A 23,643-nucleotide genomic window follows, 5' to 3' on the forward strand; every position below is an offset into this window, starting at 1 on the left:
AAAATGAGTTACTCAGCTGATCTGGGAATATGAAATTAGGCATTGGTGAAATATTCGAATTTATGTTTTGAAAAATCTACATCTGACCAAAGGCTAAACATTATTACCATCCTTCTTGAAGGAATTCTCATGCAAGGAGTTTATTTTGATCTGCAATAAGCATATAACACATAGGTTTGGGATGGTAAGAGGAATTATTCTGCATACATATGCCAGATTTTTAATTACTTTTACCTCTGAGATGATCTTGGTTGGCTGGAGCATGGTGCTGATAACACCCAGGTGTGGGTTTGATCCCCATATGGCTTTTTCACTCATGAGTTGGACTCCATGGTCCTTATGAATCCCTTCCATCTCAGAATATTCTTTGAAGCATTTTAATTTTTAATTCAAATTCTGCCTGGATCACTTTTGAATATTCTAAAATTCAGAATACAGCAATTTTACCTAACCCACACATCTATTCTTCTACTCTACAGTTGCACAATACTTCTCAGACCAGTTATATATTAAATTTACTGACAAATGCAACAAAGTTTAACTAGACATCGTCTAATATTTTGTGGCCAAATTAGTGAAAATTTTCCTTTTCACCTATTTTCAGACCAAGGACAGAAAAAATTTGCACCCATAAATATGATAAAAATCTGTCAGAAAAAGAGATTAGGTCCTGAAAAAAATAAAACAGCACACTGAGTCAAATGGAACAAAAGAACAGTACAGACTTTTGACAAGAGGTAGATATGAAGACTACATTTTATTTATTTCACACATTTTCAATGTGGATCTGATTTTCTATCAACCAGCTGTTTGCACACTGACTGGTTCCTACACTCTCCTATTCCACTGGAGCAGGAGAACAGGTCCTTGCACTTTTACCCTTGGGAGCAGAACTGCCATTTACAGGGAATCTAAAGCAGCTGCCTTCACTGAGACCACAGCAAGCATTACAAACAGCACGGCAGGGCAGCACACCACTACCTCTTCCACTGGGCACAGGGCCTCTCACCACAGGAAATCCATTATCCTCTACTCTGCTAGGCATGAAAGGGTCACGACTTTCTGCCATGAATCTGTGCCCTCACTGAATTCCTACTCCCGTTTCTGTGCTGTGCCTGGATGACCTCTTTACACAGGCATATATCAGGCAGTTCTTAAGCTCCATAATTATTTTTTTTACAATCAAAATTCTACCAGTTTTGGTTCTTCTCCAAGGAAATATCTATCCACATTTTAGGAGTAGATTAAATCATTAAAGATATGCTTAAGAATTTGGGCAGCTCCTTTCCTTTCTCTCTTTCTACCATAATCATCCTTGGGCTACCGAAAACACCTCCTTACATTTCCTAGTTCATATTCCTATTTCTGCAGAGAATTGCATAAGGAGTGATGCACTTCACTCACAAGACAGAAACATTGGTATATTTGATTGAGATAAGACAGTGAGTTAACAACCTTCAATAGTAAAGGCAACCCTGGTTTGACAAGATTTGATGGCAAGGTACACAAGTATTTACTGCATAAAGGACTGCATAAACACCTTGTGTGTTCTAAACACCTTCTCAGAGAGCAGAGTGATGCAGAGAGTCCCAGAGGTCAATGTCTGTGTCTTTACATCTAAAGGTTCATATAGGCACAACCAATCCTTTCCATCTGTTAGCCAAGATTTCAGAGTTTCAGTGCTGTTATTCCCACTTTGTTTACTGAGTAACTGATTAGGATTCTCTCAAGTTTGAGAGGCAGAAACCTTGAGAGGCACACCACCCCAGCTCCTGGTGTGCAGCCCACTGCTGGGCAGGGGAGCTCAAGGAGCTGTGGGCTGTCCACTCCTCCTGGAGTAAGGTGGCTGAGTTGGGATCAGGTATCATACCTGCGAGGGCAGGACAGCCCTGGCTGCTGTGCTGCCATCAGCTCCCTGAAGTCCAGCTGAAGGTGGATGCACATCCTTGCTGCCACTGGTGGGTATTGCTGAAGGGCAGCTCAGCACCACAGTCACTCAACTGTTCAGGCATAAGAAACTCAAAGCAGGGGATCAGCAACACAACCATTTATATTCCTGATGATTTTCAGATTAAAAGTTTGCTAAACCATTGATAGTTCTCATTTTTTAGGCTTTTATGCTTGTCCCAGTTTTATCTTTGTCTTTGGTGGGATGAGGTGGGAATTGCAATATGTCAGATTAATACATCTGTACACCAAAACCCAGCCTGAACCAGCCAAATCCTCACTTTGGATCTCAATGGGGCATTTTGCACGTACAAGTAAATGAAGCTATTCATTAAGCTAATATTACCATTAAAAAAGACAAAAGCAATTTTGGTATATCTACTAAGACTAAATGATCAAATACAGGGATGTATGGTAGACTTGTGGTAAGCCCAAAGATACTCTTCACAGCAAAACCTGATAAAATGCTTGCACCAATACTGATTCAAAAAGTAAAGTGAGCTTATTTACATATTTCCTTATGCATTTCCTGCTGAAACTTATTTACACATGAAACTACTTGCAGTCCAGAAAAGAGTATCTTTTTACTGATTAAGATAATAAACTTTCCAAGTAACTTTAATTTAACATAATCTGATGACTTTCTAAGCTAAAACTAAACCCTGCCCATGCAGATAAGTGGCATGCCCGTGGTTTGCTCTAGGTATTTATGAAGGTGCATGTCCACACACAGAGTTCAATGCAAGGTGGTGATCTCAAGCATGATCATATAGTGAATTAAGAGTTGTAAACTCCCAATTTTGTGCTTAAATATACTGTTTTATTTAATGGGAACCCACTTGCCAAATTGAATATAGAATCTCTGCAAAGTGCTCATTTTTGTTCAGCTTTTCACATCTTCTCTCTCTCTATGGCAAGAGCGACTTAAAGAATTTTCAGTAAGTGGTATCAAGTGGGCCCAAAATACCCATTGACCTTGAAAGCAGAAAATGGAAATGGTCACTTCAAACGATGTAATTTGTATTCTCCAGTAGTGTTAGAGTGAATATCATCCAGCTAATCTGTACAACTCTCAAACCATTATAATTTACCCAATGAAACAGATCATTGTCAGAAGAAGAGCTGGCAATATTGGAGAAGTACTCTTTACTCAGCTTTTATACAAGAGTCAAGAGATTTCTGATGTTCTCAGGGATGTAACCACCACAAATATCCTGGGAATAAAGACACATCTTACATTGTTTCCACAGATCACAACAATACAAAAACACCTCCAGACAGTGAGCAACAGCAATTTAGGAACAGTGAGGTTTTTTTAAAAACCTTGGAATTTCAAAATATGAGGGTATTCAAGACTTAAGTAGTCCAAAAAAAAAAAAATCAGGGACAGGTCAGTAATTTACATTTTACATTACCAAAATGCAATAACAAATTTAATAGGTCAAAACAGCAAACTAAACAACCTTCCTAAGCACAGATGAGCAGCACTGGAAACTCATTATACACAAATGGAAGGAACAATCTTATTTCTTGAAGACAATAGTGGTCTCAAAAAGAAAAATCCACCACCCCCAGAACCCACCTGACCCAATAAATACAAAGTTCATATTTTAGAAGTCTGTGTTAGAGGCCATGAGCACTTAACTACCAGTAACAGCCTTGCAATGTAATCCTTCCTCTACCTCTCAGAGGAGTATTGAACATATCCCTGTGTTAGCATGGTAACAAATATATGCTTCTTGTAGTTCCCAACCTAGATATGAATATTTTAAAATAAATTACTTCATCCTTATGATGCACACTGGACTTTCACCTTTCACACAAAGCCCCTTTTCTTCTCCCTCTCTCCTAATACAAATCTATTTCTAGAATGCAATCATATTTGGATTAGCATTTCTCCCAGCCTAAATAAAACAGGTTTTCATCTGCTCTCAGAGCACCAGCTCTCCCCTTCCTAGAAAGCACTGGCAGCACAACAATCCTCCTTTCCCAGTGGATCTGGCTATGCAGTGCTAATGTGGCATGGAAGGCAGCACACTCAGGGAATGCACAGGCTGTATTTCACACATGGATCTCTGGATTGAATGAAACAAGTATCATTGGTACTGTCAAATGCAAAGTACAAATTATAAGAATAATAGTGATGATAATAACTCCACAATCTACCTACAAATGTTGCTGTAAGTAGCAAATTCCAGATGTTACAAAGTCTGGGGCAAGCATCAAAATATTTTAATATAAATTCCTAAACTTCATCAATGAAAATATCTTATCTGATTTCGGGTCAAATTCTTCAAGACTTCTAGCTAAATAATAATTTTAAATTATGACCACTAATATATCTTCATTTTAAAAAAGAAAATACACAATTTTCTACAAAATCTGTATATAAGTGTCAAAAATTTTATCGTAGCTAAGATAAAGACAGGTCAGAGATTCAACTCAGTATAAAGAAATTCCAGTTGGTTACCTTCTGAGATGTGCTAAACTGTGCAACTGAGGATGCTCCACAAAAATCACTCCACTATGGAATGAAAATACTATCACATTGAAAAATTATGAAAATCATTTACAATCAAGTTGGCTTGGTAATAAACCAAGTGATAAGCATCACCTGTGGCAAAAAAACCTGTTGGTATTACACAGAATTTATACTCTTGTTGACAGGAAAGAAAAATCATTCCTAGAAGAGGTAAAGGAAAACACTGTACACAGAGTTCTAATGAAATATATTGAAAATATTTATGCAATAATTAATTTTGTCCTATGTACCACTTGTTGCTATGATCATAATTTCACGATTTATTCTATTACTTTTAGCTCTGCTGCATTAGAGTTGTAAATTTGAAGTATTCTCTGCTCTTTAAACAGAGAAAAGGCTATATTATGACTACTGCAGATTCTGGCTCAAAGGATGATTGTTACAGAGAATATTTGATCTGGGGGCATGTAAGGAAAGGAGATGAATAATGTTAACACAGGAATCAGCAATGCTCAGACAGAAGAAAGGCTTTGGGTTCTGCACACTAGTCTGCAGTACAAACTGGGAAATAAGTAGGTAGTACCTGGCCCAGAGAGAGAGGGTTACACTGCCTCATCAAGTCTAGACTGTTCCCATCAAGCAGACATGACTATCTCACAAAATTTCAAATTCTATTTAAATGTTGGTGGTTCCTTTGTCAATAGAGGGATGACATAAATTTTGCGATGTAGTTTATGATGTTAAATTCCTCCAATCCTGTAAATAGATTTTAAACCTTTCCTTTCATAGTTTTTAGCTCCTAAAACAGTGCTACTCACAGCCATCCTGCATTTTTTACAAAGCACTTTCTTTATGCCATCACTTCTATTTTTTTCCAGGGTAGTGATGGGCAGTACATTGGAGCAATATTTCTCACACATGAATGGAAATAAATATCAGTTTCTTCCCAGGTAGTATCGTACCTCACTAAATACATCACATTCCTTACCTGTCAAAATGACAGCAGCTGCAAATGTCCCTCACCTATAAGCTGCTATGTCTTGAATGTGAATAAAAACAACTAAACTCCTACATCTTACCAGATGTAAACAAGGTAATGTGCATGTTTGATGCAACACACTTGGAAAAACATTCAAATCATTTAGGCTCTCTACAGAGAGGTCCAGAAAAGCCTTAGTCCAGCTGCCAAGTCTAATCCAAGATCTACCTTTTACAGACAACTCCTCCTCAGACATAGTTGAATTTGGGTCCAAGTTTTGGTTTTGTGTTATTTAGAATCTAGACTGGTGTTTGGATATGGGGAAAATGCAGATATTTTACAGTCTTTCATAAGCAAAGTGCTATTGACCACAAACAGCCCAAGCATATGACTACAGGAATTTTCATTGCATAGATTTTCTTCAAAGCAAAACAATCTTATGGCTGTTCATTAAAAACTACTTAGGTTTGCCACCTCTTTATATTCTGCCCACATTCCTTCCTTCTTTGACTAGGGCAGATTTATGAATGAGCATAAAAGCATGGATGTGACCTTAAAAAATATCTAAGCAATTCCTGGTGAAAACATATATATAACTTTTGTGCTTCTTCACTGGTTTGGATTAAATCTACTGCATTTTTAGGAGAAGACTTGGAAAACAATTATTTAAAATAACTTTCATAGAGCTCATGTCACATCAGAGGTGGGCCTCAGTGAACCTAATTCATCAAATAGATTTTAAAACCCAGTCAAATGAAACTAAGCAGCCTGGGTCCTAAGAGACATATGGCAGTAAATGAAATACTTAACAAGGAATGAAAGAGAGAATAGCCATCACAAGAGTACATTATGTTTAGATGCATATAACATACAGAAAAGGAAATGCCTTGTGCAGTATGAATAGTAAATTACAACCTCAATAGATAAACTGATAAAGCAACATCACCTGAAAGGTTTTCATTTCAGAAATGACAACAAAAATCTTTAAGTGGGAAGAATATGCGGTTTAAAATATGTATTTCAAACATCTACATATGTGATTGTGATGCCAAAAAAAAAAAAGAAATACGTACAATAGAAAAAGCAGATGGGGTAAAAAATGATAGCCCAAGAACTGTCTTTAAAATTATCTTTTGTTCTCCTCCATGGGTTACCATAAACCTCACTGAGATCAGTGGGATCAGTTCTGAAAGGCCCAGGCTGTTTACAGATTATGACAATTTCAGGAGTTTGACATAAATAACAGCATGAACCAGCACCTGCAACCACTTAGTGGCAATTTGATATTATCTACAAAATATGTGGCTTTAATACAAGTAATAGATTAATGTCACTACCTGACAGCACAGTGCAAGTGAAAATATTAATGCCAGGATAAATGCAGCTTCAGAAATTTCTGACATTTGAAAAATAAACTACTTGACACTTGAACTCCCGAGTTAGTTTTACAATTTGTATGAGGTGTCCAGAGCAGATGCACAGTTTATTAAAATGCAAAGATTCAAATCAAAGATTAAACCAGTTCTGCAGACATTATAATTGAATTAGAACTCAAAATATTCTTCTGCCACACAGTCTGAATGGCTGTCATGTAAATTACCTGGTTTAAAACAAAATGAAGTAATAATAACAATCTGCAATTTGCTAGGAGGGACATTTTGATTAGGCATCAAATATATTTTGCAAAAAACCCCTTGACTTTAGGGCTTTTCTCTCAGTTACCAGATGGGTTGGGATTTAACACTGGTGTGATAGCAAAGGAACTGGGCCAATAAGGAATAAAAAAATACAATGATAATAGCAAGATAGATGTGTGACTGACCCAAATTCACAGAATTCTCATGACTAACAGCAGAGCATCCAGCAGGAGCACACGCAGACATATTTCAATGGTTTTTTCAGTGGTTTCTCTTTTTATCCTTTTTCTCTAAAGACTACACAAAACAATCAGGTTTGAAATTAGGTGCCTGTTTTAATTACATTTTTTTTTCACTGTTACAGATATATTCTCTCACTTGGCTTATATTTTAGAATTTTTCATTCATTATTTTATTACTATTGGTCCCTTAAGATTGTCATATTGAGTTTTCCTAGTCTCTGAAGTAATGAATATTGTAATTAAATCTTGGTTAAAGGTAGTTCAGAGCCAAATGGTGCTCATTTCTTCCAAGCATCTGGTTGCCAATTCAACTCTTAGTTTGCTGGCTTTGATAATTCATTGACCCTGATCAAAGAACTTTTTAATAGAGCTCTTAGTGGCTATTTATATGAGAAGATAGGAATGAAGAACAAAACTACAGAAAAAGCTTATTAGGAACTAAAATGATGATGGTTTTTACCCTGTCTTGCTCTCCTCTCCTTCAGAGCAATCACAAGGATACAGAAGTGAAAACAGGTGGAGTTCACTAAAAAAGCCTGTTCATTGTCCCAAAGGGACTACAAATTACATTAACAGTTCCATCCTGTCCTCCTCAGCCCCGTGGAACTCAGAGGTGGTTTCAAGTAAAGCAGAACTCAACCTACCTGGCAGATATATTAACAGAGCTGGAATGTGAATGCCTAAATTTAGTGAGAGCCTGCTGTGCAGATGCTGAGGAGCAATTACCACGTGAGAGATGAGCTTTTGTTGTGATGTGCTTGTAACTCTTTCAGGTGCCATGGAATCCGAGTCCCTTTACACCTTGCACAAAAATACATCAGGAGAGGAGAGCCAGGAATGAGAGGGGACAGAGATTGTTCCATAGCACAGAATCCAAGGAGGTGTGCATAGAACTGCAACAGGGAAACAGCTGATCTCCAGTCAGCCTCACAGACAGAGGGAGTGGCCTGTGAGAGCAGAGCTCTTGTTGGAAGAAAGTTGTTTCTCCAGAAATGACAACACACTGAACAATCACATTCTGTTTTCTTGTTGAAAGTGCATCTATTTCCATGATCACATAAACAGCAGAGTGTTACAGCAAACTGAAACAATCCCCAGTCAAGTAACAGAAAATAATCAGTTCCACCCATGGGCTGCTTCCACCAGTGACAGCACTCACAGAATCTCTGCCCCAAACCAGCAGGAATGTACCTGCAATGGTAAATCCAGGATCCTTGGACAAATAAAGTCTTATCATCTACACTGTTAGAGATGTTTGCAGCATTATCAGAAAGGACCTGGTGGAAGTTTTGGTTGTTTGTTTATTTCTTTGGGGCTTTTAATCTTTATTCAAAGAAGCCTTTTGAGATCCATTTTTAAGGGATTACAGTTTGACAAACACTCCATCTGAATACGAGTTTCCCATGTATAGAAACCAAACACATGGACTTCCTTCTCAGCATGAGCTTTGCTTTTCCTGTCTTTTCAACTCCTAAATTGTCTTAAACACAGTGATACTGAGAAATAGGAGTGAAATAAATTATGCCCTCCACCACCAAAAAAAAAAAAAAAAAGACCCAAAACCCAAGCAGCTTTTGGAGCAAGATTTTCAAGTGGGAGTTTTGTAGTTCTAGCTAATTAATGTGCAGTAGTTGTGCTTTCCAGCCTTGGAGGAGTTACAGCACTGTCAGTGGGATATTGCTGCAAGCCCAAAGTACCTATCTTCCAGGATTAGCTAAATAGCAAATCATGCTGTGTGCCTCTGGTATCTGGAACTGCCTGCAATGGCACTGTACCAACACTTCTGATACATTTCATTACAAGCACAAAAACTACACTATGGATATACATTATACTCTTTCAATATTCCCAAGGTACTCCATCCACTTCCAAGCATGTTTGTCTTTTAATAACCCCAGTATTTCAGTAAGGATTAAACAATTTTAAATAGCAAAGACAGTGACAAACTAAAAACAGGGCTCTACTGATAAAGAAACAGCCTACATTATTTGGGAAAAACCATAGCTAAATAAAGCATGATAGAAAAGGGTCTATAACAGATGAAGGCTTGTAACAACTTTTGGCATAAATAAAAGCCAACTACAGGCAATGAAACACCTGAAACCTCTTGAAGTGAGTTTTTACTGTATGAACAGAGTAAAAATAGCACTATGTAAGATCTTGCTCACCATTCACAACTAATGCATGGAAAAATTTATTTCTCCATTTCACCTATTTGTTTTCCTGAGATAATAAATTAAAATTCTTTTGTCTACAATGGCTGATCACTTCATTTTTATATATAATAATCACAATAAAATATTACCAAAATATATCCACTTCCATAGAACCAGATAAGCACACCTTGGGCTGCTGAGATTGACTTGATTCTGGTGGCTGACTAGGTATATCAGCAGCTTCTAGGACATATGCCAAATAGTCATCACCTATTGGACTTTTGAGAAAAAAAAAAATCAATCCTTTATAGAAACAAAGGAATTTGAGCCTAGTCTCTCCTTTTTTCAAACTCCATAAGATATGAGAAGAATCCCACCCCAGCTTTGCATCAGTGCAGTTACAACTTTAGGTTGAACAAGCTACTGAAAAATGAGAACAGGAAATGAAGCTTGGAACTCCTTATTCCATCCTCATTTTCCTTCTGAAAACTCTCTCCTAGAACCCAAATGTCAGCTTTCTTGTCTTCTTGACAAGACTGCAGCTGCCTTAGATGCCATGTATTAATTTCTGTTCCATGGGATTAAAAAAAGCTTCCTTTAAATGTAAGGATGAATTTAAAACGGAACATGAAAACTATGCAGAAATATGAAAGTCAGGTTCACTGTTGACATTTGAATCAACATCCCAAATCAAACCACCCAGCCTTAGCCCAATTTACAGTGATAAAATATTTATCATGCACACATGTGCTGTAATGACCCGAAGCAGTTATGTTTTCAAAGAACATTAAGGAGAATATGATCCCTTCTGGTGCAATTGTTGTCTCTCTCCTATTAAGACTAACGAGAACAAATTCTACCCAATCCTAGACCAAGTGGAAAACTCAGTTAACTTGACAACTGAATGACAATGATATAATTAGCAACCTTACAGCTTCCAAAAGCTCACAATCCCTTCCATGCAATAAATAAAGGAAATTATTTTTAGTGCCATGCAGAAGACATTCTCAAATAGCATCATAGAAAAGTGACCTTATAAAACAAATAATAGTAAAATCACCCTCAGAAAAAAACTCTTGGCATTTTTTCTAGCTTTCATGCAATGGCTTACTACAGTTTATAGTCCATCCTTTTGGTTCTGTGTTTTTATCTCAGTAATCAGGGGCAGGGGAGAAAGGAGGGGGTCTTTTACTTTTTTTCTCTAACACATACACTATGAAATGCTCAGGAATGCAGAGAATGATGTCCTAATGGGATTTTTTTACATTCTCACACACTGTTTCTCACAAGACTAAACCCAAGATGATGGATGGCTCTTTCTCTACCTCATTGATAATTAGATTCCAACTATCTATTCTGTTTGTTGCTCCCCTTTAATGGTTTTGAACATCAGAATTTTTGTCAAATAGCAAGACAAAGAAAAGAGTCTGAGCAGATGTTGACTTTTCAAAGTCAAAATAGCAGTAAAAACATAATTTGTAAAGAAGTTTATCTGAAAGGAAGCAGGATTCTAGGTCCTTGTGGATCAATTTTACCCCAAGCAAATATACCCCAGGTTCCCTGACTACCTGGGGAATACTTCCCAGGAGGTTAGGAAAGCAGGAATTCCTCTATATTTTTTTCAAGTTGTATTCAAATCTTAACATTTTCCCTAATAATACATTATATTTTGTTATGTTCCCTTCCTGCTTTCACAAGATGAGGAAAGAACACATAACTTGGGGAATTGGATGTATCCATTAGGTAGGTAATTAGACCAAAAAGAGAGTATAAAAAAAACCAAACTGAACATGCAGTTAATTGAAGCCATGGGGTTTTGGTGCTGGGACAGACAAACTGCTGGCAGAAAAGCGCAATTAGAGCCAAGGCTGAAGGCTTTTAAGGTAACAACTGCACCCACAAATTTCTCTTAAACCAGAAAAATGCTGGATTTGCTCGTTCTATCAGAAAAAACACAACCCCCTCCACACAGCTGAAAAAACAAACAAGACCTGAAGTCTCATTATTCTCAGTTTCTGTTACTAATTCTCATACCTAAGGATTGCTTCACCAACACATGTTATGCCTTTTTATTCCAAATCATCATGCTGAAAAGTGTCCAAATTTGTCTCCCTCAAGATTCCTGCAGAAGAAAAAGTGGCAGAATAAAATTTTATTTCCTATCTTTCTCTCATTTAGCTTTATTACTTAGAAACAAGATTTATTTCAAATTTTACACAGAAGTTTTTCATTTTGGGATAAGGGATGAAGATATTTTAAATGAAAGCATGTTTCTCAAGATGTATATAATCATATACTCCCACAGAGCAATGGTACATTCAAGAAAAGGCAGAGCAGTTTAAAAATTTTCAAGTTAAGAAGTGCAAAGAACAAGAAAAAAAATATCATTTGTCACACTGGAATTTGGCTAGTCAGTCCCAGTCCTTCCCAAAAATATACACGTGATGGGAAGAGGAGGGTATACTATATTACATGTGGTCAATTTGAGCTTAGCACTTCACATAACTAAACCACAGTCCTTTTAAAATTGTTGCTCAAGACATCTATACTTTTTAAGATTTAAAAAATATATCTCTTTAGGAGAGATTACTTAGTTTTGTTTGAAAACCTGCATATGCAAGTATGTAAAAATTTTTAAGTTTTTCCATGGAAGCAGTAAGGAAATGACACTGAGGAGTTTGACTTTTTAATTGTATTTGCTGCCAGCCTTTGAGAGTGATACAATGCCTTATTCTGTGAACCCCATCCTCATTATAATGTCACACTTGGGAGTCAAATGTTTTAATCATTACAGAGGATGTAGCAATTCAAGTGGTCATAATGAGATTAATAAAGCAAGAAGGTCCTTCAGATAGAACCTTATGTCATGTTAGGCCTTATTAGAAGAAGAAAGTATCCTGCTGCTGTGCAGCCTAATCTGAAGGGAATGTCAATAACTGATGCATGGTTGTTCATTAATTGTGATTCACTGCTTTGAGAAATTTATTTTATGTCCAGGAAACCAGAACCTTGGAACTTACTTCATTTAGGATGCTGTAAATTGATAGCATGCTACAGCAAATTTCAGGATGCCAAAACTTTCTGGAAGGTTCCTCTAATTAAGGTGTTCAGTACTGGGTGGGAATTCAGTTGGCCACTCCTGACCTGCCAGCATAACACACTTTGCTGATCTGCAAACAGATAATGTATTCCTCAGCTGGCTCTGGGTCCTGAAGCCATAAATCAGCTTTTCCTCTGCTGGGAAGAACACTATCCTCACATTAATTAATCCCTTTAAAACACACTCCCAGTACACAGGGCCCTGGTTGGCTTATTTGTTGTACATGCACAAGCCCGTGAGTGAAAATATTTTCAAGCCTCACTAAATTTCCAGCTAGCTGGTAATCCATGTGTCTGACTTGAACACAGCTACAATATTCCAATGGCAGCTGAGTGAATCTCGTGGCAAAATGAGCTCTCCCCCAGTGCCATTTTTGTCCACCCAGACAGCAATACCAGCTGTGCTGGTCAGGGCTGGGCTGTGGTGCCTGGAGGCTGGCCAGGGCCATGGAGGCAGGGTCAGGCAGGGTTCCCTCCTGCACCCACTGACCCTGGCTCTGAGATGCACCAACGCCCCACGGCTGCCAGCCCTTCCAGCTCCAGCACTTGCAGAGCCAGAGCTACAGCTGGGAAGGCCACAGGCACAGGGAAAGAAATCCCAGCCAGTGGGAGCCAAGACAAAACCAGACAGCTCTCAGGGCCCTGCCTGCACAGGTCAAGCAGTGGCTGCTCCTGGAAACAGCAACAATGCTGGGCTTCAAACGCCCTCTGCTCAGTCACTGAGAAGCACAGCAAAGGCATCACAAACTCCACAACCCCTCAGCATTCTGCACCAAAAAAAAGAGGAAACTATCTCACCAGTGTGCTTGTTTAATTTTCTGTCTAGTCTTGTCTCATGACAACCTGAACAGCTTCAAGTGAGGCTCAGACTCACATTTCCTTCTCATCATGCACGGCCATCACTTCATCTGGTAAGTGATTGATTTTTACAGCCAATGCAATTTTCACAATCAGGCACTATGATTGTAAAACTTACAACTAAATGCTGCAAAGTTAAGCTCAAAATTCTTGCAATTGTTCAGACCACAGCATTGCATTTCAGGGCTCAATACACAATCCTAGCTTCTGGCACAAGGGCATGTCATGGGGCAGGTCAGAATAAGTTTATAACAAGTTCTAAGCAGTGAGTAAATGCACAAATATAACTATTTTCCACATACATGATTACAGGTTGATTAGAAAATACCAATTCCATAAATGAAGTTTGAAAACCAATACCTTCATATATATCATACATGCATTAAGCTTCTGTTTGTTGGAAGGTTATCTAGCACCAGTCTGGAAGATTTCATTTGGAGAGTAGCTCTTTCTCATAGAGAGACATCTCAGAAACATTACAACAGTTCCAAAATTAATAAATCAGACCCTTAGTAAACAAAAAGAACTGCTTTTATCATATTAAAAACTATTCAATATGATATTGAATATGTAGAGTTTTGATATTTCCAGAAGTGAGATTTTGTTTTAAAATATCTTTTAAAATTTTTTCTACTGCAGGTATATTTAAGCTATTAACTTCCATTTTCTTCTGCCAAACTTTCCAGGCTCCCTCTTTTCCAAGATTTTTCTGAAAAATATGATTCTCTGACATACCTTAGTAAAAACGAAGAGGAGAGCCCATGGTGCTCTAAGATTAGTTCCTTTTCTACCCTCTATTTCATGATTGTACTCAAGCCACTAAAATAAAATTGAAAAAAAAATTGCATGATAAACTTGTCTTGTATATATGTGATTCTTGAAAAATTAGCAAAATATCAAACTGTTCATACTATCATTGAGCAAAAGTAGCCAGAAAGGTGAAATAAACTTTAAAAAGACTGATATTAAATACTATTCTGTAAGTACTGTAATTGTACCAGAGTACTAAGCATTTTGGCTGTCAAAACTACAGATTCATGGTTCTTTTTTTCTCCCCAACTTTTCTTACCCTATTTATTGTGATGAAATAACAAGATTTTTAAGAAGTCAGCATCCAGTTTTAAATAGAGAAAAGATCCACCATAAATAAAATACACTGAACAGACATCTGTGGCAAGACCAGCTTGAATCCTTCTAACCCCAGAAAACCCCAGAATTAGTATAGAATAACTGCTACTAGAATGTAGTTATTGCATCCCTACCATAGAGTGTATACATTTATGTTCTATTAAGATGGGTAAATGAGTAAAACTTGACATTTATACATCTTTGACTTCAGTAATATTAAGAGCAACAAAATTTAAAAAGGCTTTAAAACATGCTAAATTTGGAGTTTGAGCACACAAGGAAAATTGAACAAACACTTTAATTTCATTTATTCCACTTTACCAACAGAGTTTAATGGTTCTAATAATATTGTCAGTAATGCACATGCTTATAATAACCAGAGCTCTATCTTCTACTTAATCATCAGTATATGAATATTAACATTACAAAATGCTACATTTAAACATTTCTAAGTATGGTTTTATTTATTTATCTAACCTTAATTGCACCCAAAACCACACAGAACTCATCCTGAGATGAGTATATTGCAGACATCAGTACAGTCCTAAAAACACAATTCTGATAAATTTAAAACATTAGGGCTGAAATGGGAGGGAGGAATAAAAAAAAAAAATGAAAGAATCACACAGCTTTCATTTACACATATCTTACTGCCAGACTTCACAGGTACCCATGGATCCACCATCCCAGGTGCACAGTACATTGTCTTTATGGTTTATCTGTCTTGAGCTACCGGTGATTGATTGGCCACATGGGTTTTGAAATATTTTCAGTCCTAAACATCATTATTATTGTCTGTCCCAGCACGTGTCACAGTCCAGACAGCCACAACAAACAGAGTGCCACTGTACAATTCAGAGAGCTTCAACCCACACAGAGAAACACCTTACCTCATCAGAGGGCTTCAGGCATCTGCCCATGCAGAGCAACATCCTAACTTCAGAAGGCTGCAAACTCTGCTCTTCTTGATCTTCAGCCCAGCCTTTTATCCCCTCCTGTTGATGCACTGCCCCTGTGTGCCCTCTGCTCCCTTGGGTGGTTGCTCAGTGCCCCTGGGCACTCCATGGCTCGTTGCTGTCAGTGCTGCTCACCTGCTGCTCACAGCTGTGCCCACTGGGGATGAGGCTGGGCCAGCCCCACTCCCAATCACCACACACTGTGTGCCTGCAATTGTCTGTTGTCAAGAAATAATAATGAGCAACCAACAAGTTTGCCTGAGTAACTTTCATGATAGTGAGGTTTTTTCCCCTCAAATTCAAAACCTACTGAACTAGACTTCTGCTTTAGAATCACTCAAGTGATCCAGGCTCTCAGTTAAAGTGGTGCAGAACTACTGAAGACAATAACTAAATTAGCAAGTCTCTGAAAGACACAAAAGCAAATTTCTGTACTGGCAGTAGCCAGTATAAGGTTCATGGTTCAGAGTGGAGGTTACTGTGGATATGTGGATGTTCCTGTGATTCAAAGACAATGACAAGTCTAAATCATTACAAAATGAGCTGTGAGCAAAGACCTAACTCTGATGCATATCCATATTACATGATGAAAATAAACATAGGATTACCTGAGCTGCTGCCAGCCACAGCAACCTTCCAAAATTGTCCACTGAGACACAGCTTCCCTGCTTTTGGATCTGAGCTCCTGCATCTGGATACCACATCTCTGCTGCCCCAGGCCCTGCCCAGTGCTTGCCTGGTGTTTTGTACCTGTTTCCCTGCCACAGAAGAGGTTTGGTGAATGCCACAAGCAGATGAGACACCAAATAAAGGTCAAAGAGCTCTCTGTATATTTTTAATCATGAAGGCAATTACTGATTTCTAGGCATTGTTGTACACGAACTCTGATTTGAAATTGCAACCTAGTGGTTTTTTACATTCAGTTAGACTTCAGTCAGGTAACCTTGGTTCTGAGGAGATGCCTGAGCCAGAATACACTGCTATACAAAGACAGATACTGGATTCTCCTTTTCCCCTCTTTAATATTTCTTCTCTTCTTTGGAATTCATCTGTCAAAAAAATTACAATAAATTTCTTCAATAATTTGCACTTCCCACAGGCAGTTCTGACATTTTTGCTAGGCAACACCGTACCTTAACACATAATTTTCACTAGAACATCATTCACATCAGTATAACAAAAAAAGATTGTTTTTAGAATCATTTTTCCCTGAATTGTATACCATAATCAGAGAAAGGAAAAAAAAATATATTAGAAGGAGATTAAAAAAGATTCTCTTTTCTGTATCTATTCAAACATCAAATCTTTCTTCTAACATTTTCTACCATTAATTATAGTATTTCATAATTTTTTTGTTAGCAGTATGGTTCCAGATTTAGACTTTGAGATGCTACAGAGAGGATCAACTGCCTGCATAATTTTTTTTAATCATTTTTGACCTTGTGAATCTATACCTGTCCAATGTGAACTAGTTTACCTGGATGTGGTCCAGTGAAACAGTGAACCCAGTGGGTTCTGGACTCTATTCAGTTACTTCTGCTAACAAGGTTTCTTTTGAATCAGGACTGGTTGTGATTGTGCTTCAATAAAAGGCAGCTCCTGGACTTGGACAGACAGCCATTTGGGAAGTAAGCTGTGAAGTGCCTCCTTGAATTAGGAGCTTCAATGGAAACTGGTATGGAACTGTGTATTTGTTTCAGAGTGAAGTCATTAAACGTTTGTGTCCATAGAAATTGCCATGAATACACACAATGCAGAAACCATCTGCTGGAAGAGACTTATGAAAGATTAAATACTGAGTAGACCAGAAAAACCCTGTGAGAATATCTGGCACAATTGGAAGTTAGCATTCTAGTGTCCACAGCAGTGTGCAGAAAAATAAAAAAACCAAAATCATGGCACAAGCTCTTTAATCATAAATCCTGTGAGTTTTCAACAGAAATCTTGCATATTGTCAATTTATATTGGTCTGTTTTGTAAACAGTCTGCAATGCCAAGAAACGGCCAAGCTTTTTACTTATCAGAAGAACCCATGGACTTCTTTTGTAATCAGAAACAAACCCAAAAGGAAAAGCTCAAAGTGCACCTCAGTAATTATCTAGGATTCCCCTTTATCAAGGTTGTATAAATCCATCCATGTTACTAGATAAACTAACTTCCAGTAGCATCCCCCCTCAAACAGTACTTTCAGTAACTCTTTGTTCTCATCAGCCTATATCCCAAATATTTCACTGGGACTCAAAAAATCTGACATGTGTATAATATAAAGAATTAGGAAAAAAACAACAAGTGATGAAGTAAACTGCATTTGCAAGGAAATGTTTTATGATTGATTTACAAAGTCAAGTTTTATATATAGAAGAATGATCAAACTGCAGAAAACACAGGCACTTATGTACAAACCAGACATTCCTAGTGATCTTTTATTCCTTACACACAAAATTAATCTCATCAAACTTTACATGCAATATTGCTCCTACTCCAGATGGCTACCATCTAATAACCATTTATTTGCATTAATTTGAAGAATTATACTCCTTACTGACACATACTTCCTGCAAGAAAGAAGATCATCCTGTTTTGTCAAGTGTCCCTACATCAGCAAATTCTGCTTTCTAAATTTTGCGTGCTTTGGGTTAGCTAAATAATGTTTTGTTGTTTTTTTTTTTTTTTTTTCCTATTCCAGAAGAATAGCAAGAGTTTTGATACACAGTGACCTTAAAAATTACTCTTCTTTTTCCCAAAAACCTTCTTTGTGAACTATGGAATACAACTGATTCACCTGAGAAACACAGCTTTTAAGTTGCATAGGATGTTAAAGAGCTGTTCAAAACACTGGCCAAAGACTCCATCAGAACTGGAAGCAGAAAAAAGAACTTGTTGAACTTGTGTTTTGGCCAAACTAGAAGATTTCTCTTGCTAAGAAATGCTGTAGGATGCCTTACAAGAACCTGAGCTCTTAAATTTCCTAGGCTATAGTTATGATTCACCTAGATACAACAGTGCAATTTCACCCAGAGAACCCAGCCAAACAAAAGGGACAAATAAGCCAACAAACCACCAAAACCACGCAACAACAGCAACAAACACACACACACACACAAAGGAAACCACAACTCTCCCACCCTTAAACAAATCATATAACCATATAACCAGCACACCCCACCAGGCTGGCTGGCCTTTAGCACACAGCAATCCCAAGCCCTGTGCAGGCAGCCACAGGCTCAGGCCAAGGCTGCCAAGGAAATGTGGTTGCAGCATGCACAGCGCCTTGCTCCATGGTGGAAGCATTGCCTACAGGAGCTTCACACTGACAGCAAAGCAGACACACCCCATCAAATCCAGCCTGGGGGTCCCTGACACTGCAACAAATGACAGCGTGGGCGCCACCTGTCAGAGCACCACACCATCGGTAACTTCTGAACTTTTGTTTGACCTCTTCACCCAGGAAAATCCCTCAGAATTTCTGACCCCTTTTTTCTCTAAAAAGTTACCCAGGGTCATTGTGCCTCAATGTACTAGACATCCAGGTAATGGGCTAGACACTTCTACTTATGGTTTAAAATAGTGAGGTTCCCAAGTCTGTTTGATCTCATTTCTACTCATTTCCAATCGGAGTCTGTGCCTCATATAATCCAGCCCTTAATAGAAAACTTCCCTAGGATCACCCCTTTGCCAGTTAAGGTATTTGGCATTAGAAGAACTTCCCCATCTCATGCACTTCCCATTGTCATTCCAACCGTGTCTTATTCTGATTTTGTGTCTTCTGTTCTTGAAACAGAAGGATTTTTCTCAAAGACACAGAAGAAAAACACTTTTCGTAGGAGCGTTAATCTTATTCAGCAGTAAAAAAGGATTTGCACCTATACTCTGTTGAAGCCATTCAGATATTTTTATTCCAAACCCCTTATCTAACTTCCTTCTTGACTGTATTTTGAAACACAAAACAAGAGAGATTCGCTGAAAACAAGAGCCAAACCATAATGAAGTCTGAGAAAAAAAATATCAACCATATTAGAGCTCTGCAGTTTGGCATGACAGGTAAGTATTTCTTTTCTTCAAAGACCTCAGTAAATCAGAGCAGTGGTGCTGATGGCATGGGATAATTGTCTCTGATATGCTGCAGTGAGTGTTATTTATGGTTGTTTATAAAATATGCTGTCAGAATGGCAGGCTGCCTAGAACCTCAGCCTTATTTATGGATTCTCCTGTCTTCACATGCCCTTTTGTATGCCAAATTAAAAAATCCCAAAAAGTTTCAACTCTGTGCTCTTGAAACAAGAGCTCTTCATTCAGAACACAAGATTTGTTACATTACAAAGCTGTTATTCTTAAGTTATTCTGTGAATGCCTATTGGGGAAAATATATGCATCTCCAGTAAAATACTTCCCACATTCTCTCTCATCAAAAGTCCAAACTCTGCACTGAGTGATGATACAAGTAATGATACTTATGCCATCACCATTATACCTCAATTAATTCAGGAGTCTGGGCTTTTGCTTGGGGTTTTCACAGATGCCCCGAAATTTTAAAAATATGGCTCTAAATACCCAGTACCTATAAGAAATCTTTGAAAGCTACATAAAATGTGTTGCACAAATTTCTTCTTCAGTATAGCAAATATCTACTTTGCCAAGTATGACTTTCATTTAAATTGGAAAAAAAAAAGCCCCAGGCCCACCAAGTTTACTTTTTTTTGGGGGGAGGCTCTTCAAAAATTACCAATTAGCATTTAGCATTACCATAAAGCATGGCTTGTAGAAAAGATGTAGGAGAGGTGGAGTTGTTTGTTGAAGTGTTAAATAGCAGAGTGCAGGCATTCAGACAAGGTAGATCTGCAATCATCAGGGTAGATTTTTTGATTGTTCTGACCCCTAAAAACCTGCAGTAATGACAGACACTTAAATCAGAATCTAAGAGTGATGAAAGAAAGCAGGCTGATATATTCTTACATATTTTTATATATTTTTGGCACACTGAAGATTGCAGATATTGTCTAATAAGGTGTAATTGGTCAATTACATAATAAGAATGAAAAAAATTAATTAAAATTAAATAAATTGTTTCAATAAGAATATTATGAAGGTACCTGAAATATAAAATAAAAAATAATATATATATATATGATCAAATAATAAAATATAAAACAAACAAAAAATGTCCCAGTGCTTTAACTCCAATCTTTAGTTGCAGCTTGCATTTCTTAGCTTCATTAGAGAAGTGAGTTACACAGTAACAGTGTGAAAACACCTCTAGCAGTTTACTAAGAGTACTTCCCAAAATATAATGAACTGAGCTCCTGAGTTGATTTTAATTGCACTATTTCTGGCCATATTTTCAAAATACTATGTGAATAATACTCTTTAAGAATGCTTTAACTGATTCCTACTATAAAATAAACTGCTCCCAAAATTCTCAAGGAAGTTGAATAACAGGAGAGATGAAATTCTTTCTTTCCCAAGAAACTTTTCTGTCTTTGGGATTACTTGTTTATATTGCAAAGAATTAAGTATTCCCTGGCTGTTGGACAGAAATTCAAGGAGCAGATTTTGTTACAGAACCTAACACCTGTAACTTCAATGACTAAATCCAATTTGTAGTTGAAATTGGAAAGAACTCATCTCCTGAAGTTTCCTTCCTGTTGCTATAGAAGTAGCAGATATTTGGAGCAGACTGGTCTTTGCAAAACAAGACATTCCCCTCATCATGAGACCACACAAATTAATTCATAGAAAAAGGGAATCTAGATTAAACAAGCTGTCAGCTACATGCATTTGCTTAACTTGTAACAGAACACAGCACAGCCATGGCATGCAATCAGGTACATTTATCCCAGGCTTTTTGCCATTGTTTCTGCCAGCTGCTGTCCTCCTTGCATCATTTCTTGCTGATCTCAAGCACTATGTGGGGAGGATGTTTCAAACTTTAACCATTTGTGAAAGGCAAATGTAACTACTGCCCCTAGCAACAGTAAGAGGCTGTAAATTTTACTAACCAAACAGATCTCCTTAAGATCCTCCCTTGTGAAATTCTACTGGGAGAAACTGATGTTTAAAATGTTTGAATTGCATCAAAACAATCAAAGGCTACACAAAACACATCATTTAAACTATAGAAATCAAGTGCTGGCACTGGCAATCACACAAAATTTCAGACCCAAAGAATGGCTGTCCACACAAGCAGTGCCTAGAGCAGGAGCTTTCTGGGCTGAGTGGTCATTAGAATAATGAACAGTGCTTAAAGGTCTTGCACTCATCCAGACACTGCTGGAGTACAGAGCTCTTGCAGCTTCCAACTCTCAAAAAAGGCAACAAACAATTTTGATTTCTTTCTGTAAACGTAGACATGGTCGATTTTTGTAGAGAATAAGGTGGAGAAATAACGGAAGACAAACAGAGGTAAAATGCTGCATGGCATTCACATAAAAGACACCAAGGTCTTGAATTTAGGAGGGGAAAGGCATCCACAGCGGGAGAGAAAGGAAAAGAATTTGAAAACAATTTGGTTTTAGCAGGTCAAAATTCGTCAGTTCAGAAATCAAGTTCTTCATTCACTAAAGCAGTAGGAAGTAGAATAAAATGGGATTCAAAGGAGAAGGTGTGCACATATACTCATCCCTCTTTAGAGGGATTAGGAAATGGATAGAGGTTACTGAGGAAAGCAGACACACATATAATGATGGGAAAGAACTAAATTTTTTCTGCTCATTTGTGATATGACCAAGAGCATGCAATACAGCTTGATCAATCTGAACAGAAAAGAACTGCAGAGTCTTAATCAGAAGATAAAAGACTTTTTTATATAACAGAAGAATCAGGTAATTCCAGTTCATTGACTAAGATCCAGAAGCTGCCCAGAATCATGCCTGAACTTCCCCTTACCCACTGATTGTACATCATCTAGTAATCATGTGTTTTTTGCTGCTGGCTAGCTTTCAGCACAAAGACAGATGCCATGAGCTTCCTATTAGCACGACACAGACGGCAGCAGCACTTGTAAATCAACATGATGGATTGCTCCAGGAAACGAGATCCTTCTGATCCTTCTGATGGCAGCATTAGGCAAGGTAGAAAGAACAGAATGGTTTGGGTTCAGAGACCTTAAAGATCATCCAGATCCAACCTCCCCACCATGGGTAGGGATATCTTCCACTTGACCAGGTTGCTCCTAGCCCCATCTAACCCAGTCTCAAACACTTCCAGGAACAGGGCATTCACCAGTTCTCTGGACAACCTGGTCCACGGCCTCACCATCCTCATAGTAAAGAATTTCTTCTTACACTCTAATTTAAACCTACTCTCTTTCAATTTGAAGCCTCTCCCTGCTATCCTATCACTATACTCCCTTGTAAAAGTCTCTCTCCATCTTTCTTGCAGGCTCCTTCAGAATCTGGCAGGATGCCATACTGGAAGTAACCCCAGAGCAGTCTCTTCTCCAGATTCAACAAGCCCAGCTCTCTCAGCCTTTTCCCATAGGAAAAATTCTCCAGCTAAGATAATGCCCTCCTCTGGACCTTCTACAACAGGTCAATGTCCTGCCTGAGCCAGGAACTCCACCAGGGTCTCAGAAGAGTGGAGTAGAGGGGCAGAACCAGCTCCCTAATTTCTCCTGCTATCTTGTACAATTATTTCACACAGTGTTCTAACTAACTGCCTTCACAGTAACTACTCTTTCTTTCTCTGCAATGCTTGCAGAAAACCCTTGTTTCTTGTTCTGCTCTTTTTGAGACTAGACATGGAAAGCTAAGACTCAAACTACTGCCATACTCTGAAATCAAGGGCTATCCCAACGTCAGGATAAGACAGCATACCAGAGACAAGAAGTGCCACTAGCCATTTCTGCTTACAATGAGCCTAAAATATATATCAAAATTAATTTGATAGGAATATTTATGAGCTATACAACAAACATATATGGCTCTGAAAGTCAACAATACCTTTCATTAACCGTAAAAGGACCATACAAGTGTTACTTGTAAAATAACATTCTGGCTGCTCTTCCAACAGCATGCCAATATCATAGCATCCCACAAGCTAGAAAACTGTAAGGATGAATTAACATCACACACAACAATATGCTATATACAACTCACAAAATGTTATGGAGGAATCAAACTACATGAAGTAGGTTCAAACTTCCCAATGCCTACAACTGCATT

Source organism: Serinus canaria, chromosome 8 (assembly GCF_022539315.1).
Source record: "Serinus canaria isolate serCan28SL12 chromosome 8, serCan2020, whole genome shotgun sequence".
NCBI lineage: Eukaryota > Metazoa > Chordata > Aves > Passeriformes > Fringillidae > Serinus > Serinus canaria.